Consider the following 13,889-nt stretch of genomic DNA (forward strand, 5'->3'; position numbering starts at 1 on the left):
ATCAGTCCCCTAGAACTTTGAACTACTTAAACCTAACTAACCTAAGGACATCGCACACATCCATACCCGAGGCAGGATTCGAACTTGCGACCGTAGCACTTGCGTGGTTCCGGACTGCAGCGCCTAGAGCCGCTCGGCCACCGCGGCCGGCTTATGGCAGGGTGATCAAGAATTTTGCAGAAAGATGGTCGAAGGTACACAAATTCTCAGTACTGAATGGGGTTAGGCAGGTCAAAATTCATCTATAGAAACACACTAGGGTATTCCACACAGATGCGTTACCCATATTGCTATGGCGATGTAATAGCTAGCACGTCTGCCTATTAAGCATGAGATATGAGTTCAACTGTCGACCGAGGTCCAAATTTTAATTTATTTCTGCAGCTTCTGTCATTATTTTAGATGAAATTGAGACTTATACATTTCAAGGAAAATGTGGTTCATTTACTAGTTTATTTACGTATTTGGCCTGGTTTGATGTGGCCCGCCACGAATTCCTCTCCTGCGCTAAACTCTTCACGTCAAAAGAGCAATCGCACCACATATCCTTGCTCTAGTACGATGGAGGTTATTCCGCGATATCTTAGATGATATCCTAACATTCTGTCCCTTCGTATTTTCAGAGTCTTCCATATTTTTCTCTCTTCGCCGATTCTGTGGAGAACTCTTTACTCGTTATCTTATCAGTGCATCTAATTCTGAACATTTACTTTACGGCTAACCCCCATGAACAAGAAGAATTTGCCGAGGTACGAGTAACAGTGTCAACCATCAGGAGAATGCCCGCAGGAGTCCTAATGTGACGGTTATTTAAAGAAGGCTTCAGGGAAACAATGTCTGTACAGTGTGCGGTACTACAAACACATTCTAACATAAAAGTACTGTATTATCAGCCCAGAATATTTTCCTTCAGTTGTCATACGGAGACTTCTAAGTCAAGATGTCACACATACACTCCTGGAAATGGAAAAAAGAACACATTGACACCGGTGTGTCAGACCCACCATACTTGCTCCGGACACTGCGAGAGGGCTTTACAAGTAATGATCACACGCACGGCACAGCGGACACACCAGGAACTGCGGTGTTGGCCGTCGAATGGCGCTAGCTGCGCAGCATTTCTGCACCGCCGCCGTCAGTGTCAGCCAGTTTGCCGTGGCATACGGAGCTCCATCGCAGTCTTTAACATTGGTAGCACGCCGCGACAGCGTGGACGTGAACCGTATGTGCAGTTGACGGACTTTGAGCGAGGGCGTATAGTGGGCATGCGGGAGGCCGGGTGGACGTACCGCCGAATTCCTCAACACGTGGGGCGTGAGGTCTCCACAGTACATCGATGTTGTCGCCAGTGGTCGGCGGAAGGTGCACGTGCCCGTCGACCTGGGACCGGACCGCAGCGACGCACGGATGCACGCCAAGACCGTAGGATCCTACGCAGTGCCGTAGGGGACCGCACCGCCACTTCCCAGCAAATTAGGGACACTGTTGCTCCTGGGGTATCGGCGAGGACCATTCGCAACCGTTTCCATGAAGCTGGGCTACGGTCCCGCACACCGTTAGGCCGTCTTCCGCTCACGCCCCAACATCGCGCAGCCCGCCCCCATTGGTGTCGTGACAGGCGTGAATGGAGGGACGAATGGAGACGTGTCGTCTTCAGCGATGAGAGTCGCTTCTGCCTTGGTGCCAATGATGGTCGTATGCGTGTTTGGCGCCGTGCAGGTGAGCGCCACAATCAGGACTGCATACGACCGAGGCACACAGGGCCAACACCCGGCATCATGGTGTGGGGAGCGATCTCCTACACTGGCCGTACACCTCTGGTGATGGTCGAGGGGACACTGAATAGTGCACGGTACATCCAAACCGTCATCGAACCCATCGTTCTACCATTCCTAGACCGGCAAGGGAACTTGCTGTTCCAACAGGACAATGCACGTCCGCATGTATCCCGTGCCACCTAACGTGCTCTAGAAGGTGTAAGTCAACTACCCTGGCCAGCAAGATCTCCGGATCTGTCCCCCATTGAGCATGTTTGGGACTGGATGAAGCGTCGTCTCACGCGGTCTGCACGTCCAGCACGAACGCTGGTCCAACTGAGGCGCCAGGTGGAAATGGCATGGCAAGCCGTTCCACAGGACTACATCCTACATCTCTACGATCATCTCCATGGGAGGATAGCAGCCTGCATTGCTGCGAAAGGTGGATATACACTGTACTAGTGCCGACATTGTGCATGCTCTGTTGCCTGTGTCTATGTGCCTGTGGTTCTGTCAGTGTGATCATGTGATGTATGTGACCCTAGGAATGTGTCAATAAAGTTTCCCCTTCCTGGGACAATGAATTCACGGTGTTCTTATTTCAATTTCCAGGAGTGTATTTCTCTAAGATGATACGTGGTGCACTAAATTACGTGCCTAGGTTCTAAGCATTAGAAGAGATTTTAAGGGAATGTGGAACTGTGCTTACCCTCACATATTATGTGCTCTTTGTTCACAGTTGTTTCATTCTGGACGTTATCGCTTCTACATCTCACTTTTCACCTGCCTCTAGATGACTTGGTGTTTTTGTTGCCCTCATCATTTCATCTTCATTCATGAATGTGTCGAGATTGGACTGAGCAACGGTTGTGCATTTGTATGGCGCTGATAACAACGCAGCTGAGCGCCCCACAAACCAAATATCATCATCGTCATAATCATCATCTACAACATGGGATCAATACCTCCAGATAATGTGCTGACCACTTGCCATGAGGACCTCATGCCAAACATTTGATGAAGCATATATACTCTCTAACCTAACCGTATTGTACTATCAGTCTGTAAATTTGTTCTACCTGTATTACTCCATGATCTGAAAACAAGGATCTCAAACGTTTTCCTTGTAGACCTGCTGTGTAATACATTACCGTATTTGCCTATCCTCATTGAATTACAAGATTTTCCTTGTAGACCTGCTGTGTAATACATTACCGTATTTGCCTATCCTCATTGAATTACAAGATTTTGGCGAGACCCTTGGATATGTGTTAATCCTTGTTGACTCCTAGTCTCATCCCAAAGACACTGTACTATTAGTCCAGATAAATTTTCCGATATTATTCCAAGATATCTAACCGAGGACCTGAAAAGGATATTTCTATACCTTTGGAATGAAGTATTTTAATATATTCACTCTTTTATACGCTTCGCTTTTCGGAGAAATAATGTTATGCGAATGCTTCGTGGAACAGTAAAGGCTCTCAACAAAGGTAATAAGAGTCTCACCTCACGCACGACTGTCTCCAAATTTCACAATTTTTTCAAGAGGACGACGATTTTCAGCGCAATTTTGCGCCCCATTAAGGAAAACCTGGTAATCTAACAGGAAACAGTACGTGTTCCTGTTATTAAACGGATAGTGAATTTTCAATAAGGAGTAATAGCTCTGCCGGTTATTTTTTAAATAACATCGTATTCGCCATCAGCTCTACTTTATAAGTTATAAGGTTTCAATTTCAACCTCAGAACATTTTTAAGTGGTTAAAGCTGCAATCAATATATACAGCAAATATAGACAATCTGCTGGCAAAAATTCATGTTTTACAACACATCCATCAAAAGCCTGGTATAATAATAGAAAAAATTACATTCTGAAAACACAGCAGTTGTCAACATTCGTAAAATGAATAGAAACGATGTCTTCATATATTGATCATGTCGCCATTCGTCTTTTTTTCATTTTTACTTCATCTTCTCAACACTTATTGGGCAAGTGGGCTGCCACCAGCACAACTTCCCACTCTTTAGCCCGAAGCCTTAAAATATACTCTAAGATGTAACTAGCACCATTAAAATATGCAAAGTAGCAAATGCTTTTAAAATGTTTAAAATGCCTGCGATCTGATGCTATTTATATAAAACTATGTTAATGATTTTTTTTTATTAAAAAAATTAAAATCACAGCTAACAAAAGGTAAAGATAAAAGTAGAAATAAAGATGTTTAAGATATGGTGATGAGAGTGATGAGATTCTTTAAAAAGGAACACTGCACACTCACTAAAGAGGTACCTGGACTGGGGAAAATAACCTTGGGGAGAGGAAAACATTATGTGTTCTGTAGTGATGAAGGTTGTGGTTATAAATGCCACTGGATGGTATTAATAGAAAGAAAATTAGGTATTGGGGTGGACAGTGAGAGGACGGAAATGTAGAAAGAGTTTGATGTGTATGCTGGGCCAAATACAAGGAGAAGAGGGATGGGCGAAAGATGGAGGGGAACAAGATAAGCCCACCTTGATGTGGATTTGGAAAGACGGGGAGAAATTGTAGTAGATGGAATACTGGAGAAGATTTCATTTTCTTGGAGGAGCAGTAAGTTGAAGGTTAGCTGGGATGGGGTATGGAGAGTATTTAGGTTTAGGACCGGAAGGATGTGTTGGTAAAGGCACAGCTGTATACCAGGATTCGAGTTCAGAGGGACAACAATGAGGTTATTGGAATCTACTGTGGACATAGTGGAGGGTATGGAGAGACTTTCACTGTGTGCGAAAAGGGATCGGAACTTCAAGAGATGGCAGAGGACCCAAGGAAATGGATGTGGAAACAGAGACAAGCTGCGAGGCGCGCTACGATCTAGAGGAAGTGACAGAACTTGTGTGGAGTGGATATCCACGCAACGACGGCGTAAGAGGGCATCAAATGGCTAAATGCTTCGTATGTCTGGGGTTCTGTTCAGTTTTGCAAAACCTAATTTTCGTCAGGTTAGTAGTTTTAGTAGGTCGTAGGCTTTCTGCTGGATGTTAGCGTGTGAAATGCAGGTCGACGTTTAGTCCAAGATACTTTAGGGTATTAGTTAACTGGATAGGACGGTTGTAAACGGTGAGGTAAAAGATACCGACGCTACGGGTGGTTTATCTTACAATTCCTGCTTGTGTTTTCGAGATGTTTATCTTCAGGAATCACAGGGAAAACCAGCAGCAAAACAGGTTAACATGCTGTTGGAGGTATCATTGAGATTTCGGGAGTGTTTAGTATAAAGCCGTCGCCACGTGGACAGTGCATTCGAACTTGAGCGTTGAGCGTGCAAAATTGCTGCGTCATAGCATGGCATAGCACGTTGGAGAGTCTTTCTGAACGTGGAGAGCAATATCTAGCAAGTCAGATATTCTGACCGTGCGTTTGAACATTGACCAATGAGATGGTATAACGCCGTGTGCGTCACGTGCACTCCATCTCCTTTCTGTACGTAGTCGCGAGGCACCATATTTACTTTCTTTCTGTTGAAGCCCATATTGAGGATCTGATACATGACCCACCTGCTTAGCTTTAGGGAAAGTAGAGAGGCAGTTATGGCGACGCACTTGACGATAGAAGTAAGACAAGCAAAATTAAGACACGTTCATAGGATTTCTCGATTTGGAAAAAAGGGTTTGACACTGTACAAGAGGTTTGAAATTCTGCCAAAAATGGGGGTAAGCTAAAGGGAAAGACGGGTAATATGTAATTTGTACAAGAAACATGAGGGAAGAGTAAGATTGGAAGAACGTGAACGAAGTACGTGCATAAAAACAAGTACACAACAGGGAAGCAGTTTCTCGATACTACTGTTCAGTCTATACATCAGAGAAGCAAATATGGAAATAAAAGAAAGATTCAAGAGTAGGATTAAAATTAAATATGAAAGAATATCAATGATAAGATTCACTGATGACACTGGTATCCTCAGTGAAGGTGAAGATTTGTTGCGTAAAATGAACTGCCTCATCCTTACAGAATGTGGATTAAGAGTAAGTCGAAGAAAGACGATAGTAATGAGAAGTAACAGAAAAGAGAATGTCGAGAAACTTAAGACTAAAACTGGTGGTGACGAAGTATACGAAATTAAGGAATTCCGCTGCCTTGGAAAATCAAAATGTCCCATGATGGGCAAAGAAAGGGGGACGTAAAAAGCAGACCCGCGCAGGGAAATAGGGAATCCCTGACCAAGAAAAGTGTAGTAGTACCAAACGTTGCTTTAATCTGAGAATTTACTATGGAGAAGAGCTTTGTGTGGTAGTGAATCATGGACTGATGGAAAATAGGGACAGAAGTGATGTGGTGCTACAGAAGCATATTGAAAATTAGGTATCGTGATAAGAGAAGGATTGAGGAGGTTCTCCACAGAATCTTCGAAGGAAGGAATGTGGTGTCACCGCCAGACACCACACTTGCTAGGTGGTAGCCTTTAAATCGGCCGCGGTCCGTTAGTATACGTCGGACCCGCGTGTCGCCACTATCAATGATTGCAGACCGAGCGCCGCCACACGGCAGGTCTAGAGAGACTTCCTAGCACTCGGCCCAGTTATACAGCCGACTTTGCTAGTGATGGTTCACTGACTTCTCCGCTCTCATTTGCCGAGACGATAGTTAGCATAGCCTTCAGCTCCGTTATTTGCTACGACCTAGCAACGTGCCAGTATCCGTACTATTGATATTGTGAATCATGTACCATAACGAGCGACGTTCGTTATTAATGCATTAAAGTTAAGTATTCCACCAGCTTCTTCCGTTTTTCTCAATTCTAATTCCCTTGTCATGTTCCAGATCTCACGCCAGCCTGCGTGAACTGAGACGCGTGCATTTCGGCCTCCTTTAGAAAAACACAGTTGGCTCTCCTGCCAACCACAACAAGGAACATGAGGAAAACACTGATAATAAAGGGGAACAGGATAGTAGGACTTATGTTAACACATCAGGGAGTAATTTCCATAGTACTAGAGGGAGCTCTGGAGGGTAAAAACCGTACAGAAGAACAGAGATAGCAGTAATCCAACAAATAATTGAGGACATGGAGTGCATGTGCTACGTTAAGATGAGGATGTTACCACAGGAGAGGAGTTCATGGTGGGCTGCATCAAACCAATCACAAGACTAAGGACTTAATAAAAAAAAGGATGGTAGTTTTTACATCATTAATATAAAGTTTATATTTTTAGATTTGTCAGACAAGAATGTAAATGTAATGTACCCATTTTTGTCCCATAACGCCTTCATCAGCCCCAGACTATTCATTTTGTTAATTCTGCAACTCTTTTCTTTGCCCAAAAAAGGTGGACTTGCAATGAACGAAACAGCTCTTTAGTTATATGTTTTACACATTTGGTAGAAATTTTAAAATATTTAAGAGGTGGATGAAAATATAAGACGTTTTTAAAACACCCTTTAACAAAGAATTTTTTAGACATCTAAAATATTTAAAATTATTTTATGTTGCAATTGAAACATAAATATGAGTGTTGTGTGTTCTGTCGGTCATGTCATATTGAACAGACACCACTCACAGCTGTTACGTAGAACATGTGCCACGTAATGGGAAATAGACAGGAAAGGAATAATACTTGAAGCCGCACAGGGCACTGCAGCAGACTAAAACTGGAAACAGGATGTGCACCATCTACTGGGATGGTTACCTAAATCACCTCGTCCATCTGTACACACTTTCTGTCTCGTCAAGATTCTCAACTTATCACATGTTGCAATGCAGCGCCCCTCGTCCATCAACCCACTACCTGCACATTATTGATTCCCATACGATTTAAGACAATAGTAGTGCATCCACAATGAAACAAAAGCCAAAGAGCGGTAGCGCCTTGACAGAAATATACATGTATCTGAGTGGCTTCCGTCCTGTCAGACATGTCCAAGAGAACAGACGTCATATATATCTATAATTATTTGGTCACGATGGCTGTTTGATAAAAAGTTTCAGTGCAGAGGGACAACCGGTGTCCGGACTACTAAGGAAACAATAAATCTTCGAGGAGAGGTCAGTGGTCGATGGAGTCTGCACTGCAGCGACGGATAAGGTGAGAACCTGGGTCGGTTGGAAAGCATCTCCGAATGGCTTAGGCGGTTAAGCCAATCAATCTAGAGAAGTGGAGCATCCGAATTCGAGTACTAGTCTGGCACAAATACTCAACTTTCGCTTCTGCGTTGCCGCAGTACGCTGTGCGACTGGAAATCATTATTTCTTTCTTATCTCTTTCCCATCCACATTCATATCCCTTCCTTTCACCGCTAATTATTCGTGTATATATCGCAGCTGTTTCATCATCAGTGGTGTCTGCTCTGACCGGAATGTCCGACAGAGCAGATATCGCTCATATTTACAATTCTAAGGGTGTGACGGCTGTTTAACAGATGGACACCGAATGTGTGAACACCTACGGCAATCAGAAGTCTTCTCGTAGGTGGTTAATGTGCAGTGGTCGTTGAGGCGTTGCCAGCAGTAAAGAGGGACTATGTGTATGCCGGAAAGCATGTCCACATGGGTGAGGCGGTTAAGGCTGGTAGAGAAGAGGAGCATCAACGTTTGAGTCCTAGTTCGTCACAAATTGTCAGTTATCGACGTTGCATTGCTGCAGTGCCCTGTATGACAGAAACTTATTACTTCCTTCCTAAGTCTCCCCTAAATGGTTTTGTGTCTGCTCCTTTCATCTCAATTACTGAAGATGAAATATGAGTGCTAATGATAACAATGCTGCTGTGGTATAATCGTTCGAAAATGTGCTAGAAAAGCAGATGAAAATAAATGGTGTATTTAAAATACACGTAGGTGTACAACGTTTCAGATTTGATAACTTTCTAGATTACTTTATATTACATTTAAAATATAATCACTCATGACAGTAATATTGTTACATCGTAGTGGTCACGCTGGTGGAGCATGAAAATCATCATGTTTATGATGTTACTGGAATAATGAGTATTAGTATGGGGCCCTGCAGCGCAGTATACAGGGTGAAAAGTATTTAAACCAACAAACTCTGGGAGACTGTAGAGGACAACAAAACAAATTTTTTCCCCTAATGTCATTTTTTCCTATGAAGAGTATTTAAACCTGTAGAGGAAGATTTCTCTGGCGGAAAATTAATTAAACCAAGAAACACTTTTCCACTTTTTTATGACCAAGAGACACTAACTAGGCAGCAAATACGGCCCAATTAAACAGTATCCAACAACACCGACCCAGACATTAACGAAGAACCGACATGATGAGCGCTAGTAACTGTGGCATGTGGGTTATCCTCACTCCAAACATGCGAATTGTGCATGTTGAAGACTCCATCAGGCCCGAACGTTGTTTCATCGGTAAACAACACAGAGGATGGGAATCCAGGATGCATTTCACACTGTTCCAGGTACCACTGCGAAAACTGTGCTCTGGGTGGATAATCAACTGATTTCAGGTTGTCGACACGCTGTAAGTGAAATGGACGTAACAATTGCTCTCGAAGGACTGTTCTTACATTCGTCTGATTCGTCCCCATGTTACGTGCAATTACACGAGTGCTGATTGAAGGATCCCGCTCCACATGCTGCAAGACAGCTTCCTCAAATTGCAGCGTTCTTGCCGTGCGACGGCGTCCCTGTCCAGGTAATCTGCTACATGACCCGTCACACGCAGACGTTGGTATACAGCATCAAAGGTCTCGTGATGCGGAATACGGCGATTAGGATATTGTTGTTGATAAACCCGCTGTGCATCTCGCCCGTTGTGGTACGCTACGTAGTACGCACCAAGCACGTCAGTATACTCACTCCAGGTGTACCGCTCCATTAGTAAACAGAGACAATGCACTACTACACTGGTAGACAGCAGTTGCCTACAACTGAAGAGCGTAATACGCCCTCTAACTACTGGAGATCGTAATACAGCCTCTATCAACTGAATAGCGTAATACGGCCTCCAGCGGTTTAAATAATCTTCGTAGGAAAAAATGACATTAGGAAAAAATATTTTTTTTCATGTCCCCTACAACCTGCCAGAGTTTGTCGGTTTAAATACTTTTCACCCTGCATAGCTACTGAAAGTTATTCTGTGAGAAGAAATGGGAAGGATGTAAGTGGAAGGTGTGTGTGAGATGGAGTGTTCTGTCTGTGATTTTGAATTGCAGCTCTGTGTAGCGGGAGATTAATGAAGTTCTCGAGGGAGAATATGGATAAGGCATGAAAGTGCGCAGAAGTCGGATGTCGATGGAGTCGTGCGGCAAGGTGCCTACATTGGCGGTATAAAAGGACAGGTAATTGGAGGCTAGGGCTACTTTTGTAATATGTATTGATTCTGAACGTTATCTGGGATGAGAATAACTTCTAGGATTTGACTGAGTTGGTAGGGCATGATTAGTAAGCTGGTCCAAAAGGTGGGGGGGGGGGGGGGAGGAGAGTATGCGTGCCTTTCCAGGATTTAGGAGGATTAGTAGAACTTAGTAGTTCTAGAAATTCATCGATTGTTATCATATGTTACGGTGTGGTACATGAGAAATTTTTTTTTTTTTTTTTTTTGTCGTCAGTCTACTGACTGGTTTGATTCGGCCCGCCACGAATTCCTTTCCTGTGCTAACCTCTTCATCTCAGAGTAGCACTTGCAACCTACGTCCTCAATTATTTGCTTGACGTATTCCAATCTCTGTCTTCCTCTACAGTTTTTGCCCTCTACAGCTCTCTCTAGTACCATGGAAGTCATTCCCTCATGTCTTAGCAGATGTCCTATCATCCTGTCCCTTCTCCTTATCAGTGTTTTCCACATATTCCTTTCCTCTCCGATTCTGCGTAGAACCTCCTCATTCCTTACCTTATCAGTCCACCTAATTTTCAACATTCGTCTATAGCACCACATCTCAAATGCTTCGATTCTCTTCTGTTCCGGTTTTCCCACAGTCCATGTTTCACTACCATACAATGCTGTACTCCAGACGTACATCCTCAGAAATTTCTTCCTCAAATTAAGGCCGGTATTTGATATTAGTAGACTTCTCTTGGCTAGAAATACCTTTTTTGCCACAGCGAGTCTGCTTTTGATGTCCTCCTTGCTCCGTCCGGCATTGGTTATTTTACTGCCTAGGTAGCAGAATTCCTTAACTTCATTGACTTCGTGACCATTAATCCTGATGTTAAGTTTCTCGCTGTTCTCATTTCTACTATTTCTCATTACCTTCCTCTTTCTCCTATTTACTCTCAAACCATACTGTGTACTCATTAGACTGTTCATTCCGTTCAGCAGATCTTCTTCACTTTCACTCTGGATAGCAATGTCACCAGCGAATCGTATCATTGACATCCTTTCACCTTGTGTTTTAATTCCACTCCTGAACCTTTCTTTTATTTCCATCATTGCTTCCTCGATGTACAGATTGAAGAGCAGGGGCGAAAGGCTACCTTCTTGTCTTACACCCTTCTTAATACGAGCACTTCGTTCTTGATGGTCCACTCTTATTATTCCCTCTTGGTTGTTGTACATAGCCGGCCGCGGTGGTCTCGCGGTTCTAGGCGCGCAGTCCGGAACCGTGCGACTGCTGCGGTCGCAGTTTCGAATCCTGCCTCGGGCATGGATGTGTGTGATGTACTTAGGTTAGTTAGGTTTAAGTAGTTCTAAGTTCTAGGGGACTAATGACCACAGCAGTTGAGTCCCATAGTGCTCAGAGCCATTTGAACCATTTTTGTTGTACATATTGTATATGACCCGTCTCTCCCTATAGCTTACCCCTACTTTTTTCAGAATCTCGAACAGCTTGCACCATTTTATATTGTGGAACGCTTTTTCCAGGTCGACAAATCCTGTGAACATGTCTTGATTTTTCTTTAACCTTGATTCCATTATTAGCCGTAACGTCAGAATTGCCTCTCTCGTGCCTTTACTTTTCGTAAAGCCAAACTGATCGTCACCTAGCGCATTATCAATTTTCTTTTCCATTCTTTTGTATATTATTCTTGTAAGCAGCTTCGATGCATGAGCTGTTAAGCCGATTGTGCGATAATTCTCGCACTTGTCAGCTTTTGCCGTCTTCGGAATTGTGTGGATGATGCTTTTCCGAAAATCAGATGGTATGTCGCCAGACTCATATATTCTACACACCAACGTGAATAGTCGTTTTGTTGCCACTTCCCCTAATGATTTTGGAAATTCTGATGGAATGTTATCTATCCCTTCTGCATTATTTGACCGTAAGTCCTCCAAAGCTCTTTTAAATTCCGATTCTAATACTGGATCCCCAATCTCTTCTAAATCGACTCCTGTTTCTCCTTCTATCACATCAGACAAATCTTCACCCTCATAGAGGGTTTCAATGTATTCTTTCCACCTATCTGCTCTCTCCTCTGCATTTAACAGTGGAACTCCCGTTGCACTCTTAATGTTACCACCGTTGCTTTTAATGTCACCAAAGGTTGTTTTGACTTTCCTGTATGCTGAGTCTGTCCTTCCGACAACCATATCTTTTCCGATGTCTTCACATTTTTCCTGTAGCCCTTTCGTCTTAACTTCCCTGCACTTCCTATTTATTTCATTCCTGTTTCTTCTTCTATCACATCAGACAAATCTTCACCCTCATAGACGCTTTCAATGTATTCTTTCCACCTATCTGCTCTCTCCTCTGCATTTAACAGTGGAATTCCCGTTGCACTCTTAATGTTACTACCGTTGCTTTTAATGTCACCAAAGGTTGTTTTGACTTTCCTGTATGCTGAGTCTGTCCTTCCGACAACCATATCTTTTCCGATGTCTTCACATTTTTCCTGCAGCCCTTTCGTCTTAGCTTCCCTGCACTTCCTACCTGTATTTATTTCATTCCTCAGCGACTTGTATTTCTGTATTCCTGATTTTCCCGGAACATGTTTGTGCTTCCTCCTTTCATCAATCAACTGAAGTATTTCTTCTGTTAGCCATGGTTTCTTCGCAGCTACCTTCTTTGTACCTATGTTTTCCTTCCCAACTTCTGTGATGGCCCTTTTTAGAGATGTCCATTCCTCTTCAACTGTGCTGCCTACTGCGCTATTCCTTATTGCTGTATCTATAGCGTCAGAGAACTTCAAACGTATCTCGTCATTCCTTAGAACTTCCGTATCCCACTTCTTTGCGTATTGATTCTTCCTGGCTAATGTCTTGAACTTCAGCCTACTCTTCATCACTACTATATTGTGATCTGAGTCTATATCTGCTCCTGGGTACGCCATACAATCCAGTATCTGATTTCGGAATCTCTGTCTGACCATCAAGTAATCTAATTGAAATCTTCACGTATCTCCCGGCCTTTTCCAAGTATACCTCCTCCTCTTCTGATTCTTGAACAGGGTACTCGCTATTACTAGCTGAAACATGTTACAGAACTCAATTAGTCTTTCTTCTCTTTCATTCCTTGTCCCAAGCCTATATTCTCCTGTAACGTTTTCTTCTACTCCTTCCCCTACAACTGCATTCCAGTCGCCCATGACTATTAGATTTTCGTCCCCCTTTACATACTGCATTACCCTGTCAATATCCTCATACACTTTCTCTATCTGTTCATCTTCAGCTTGCGACGTCCGCATGTATACCTGAACTATCGTTGCCGGTGTTGGTCTGCTGTCGATTCTGATTAGAACAATCCGGTCACTGAACTGTTCACAGCAACACACCCTCTACCCTACCTTCCTATTTATAACGAATCCTACACCTGTTATACCATTTTTTGCTGCTGTTGATGTTACCCGATACTCATCTGACCATAAATCCTTGTCTTCCTTCCATTTCACTTCACTGGCCCCTACTATATCTAGATTGAGCCTTTGCATTTCCCTTTTCAGATTTTGTAGTTTCCCTACCACGTTCAAGCTTCTGACATTCCACGCCCCGACTCGTAGAACATTATCCTTTCGTTGATTATTCAACCTTTTTCTCATGGTAACCTCCCCCTTGGCAGTCCCCTCCCGGAGATCCGAATGGGGGACTATCCCGGAATCTTTTGCCAATGGAGAGATCATCATGACACTTCTTCAACTACAGGCCGCGTGTTCTGTGGATACACGTTACGTGTCTTTAATGCAGTGGTTTCCATTGCCTTCTGCATCCTCATGTCGTTGATCATTGCTGATTCTTTCGCCTTAAGGGTCAA

General features: G+C 43.5%; 1 protein-coding gene across 1 annotated transcript in view; it reads left to right on the forward strand.

Annotated features, from left to right (window-relative positions):
- LOC126266834 (C-type mannose receptor 2-like) overlaps positions 1–13,889 on the forward strand; it is a 136,174-nt gene that overhangs the window by 925 nt on the left and 121,360 nt on the right. The gene's annotated exons all lie outside the window — the stretch shown is intronic.

This window comes from Schistocerca gregaria, chromosome 4 (assembly GCF_023897955.1).
Source record: "Schistocerca gregaria isolate iqSchGreg1 chromosome 4, iqSchGreg1.2, whole genome shotgun sequence".
NCBI classification, from domain to species: domain Eukaryota; kingdom Metazoa; phylum Arthropoda; class Insecta; order Orthoptera; family Acrididae; genus Schistocerca; species Schistocerca gregaria.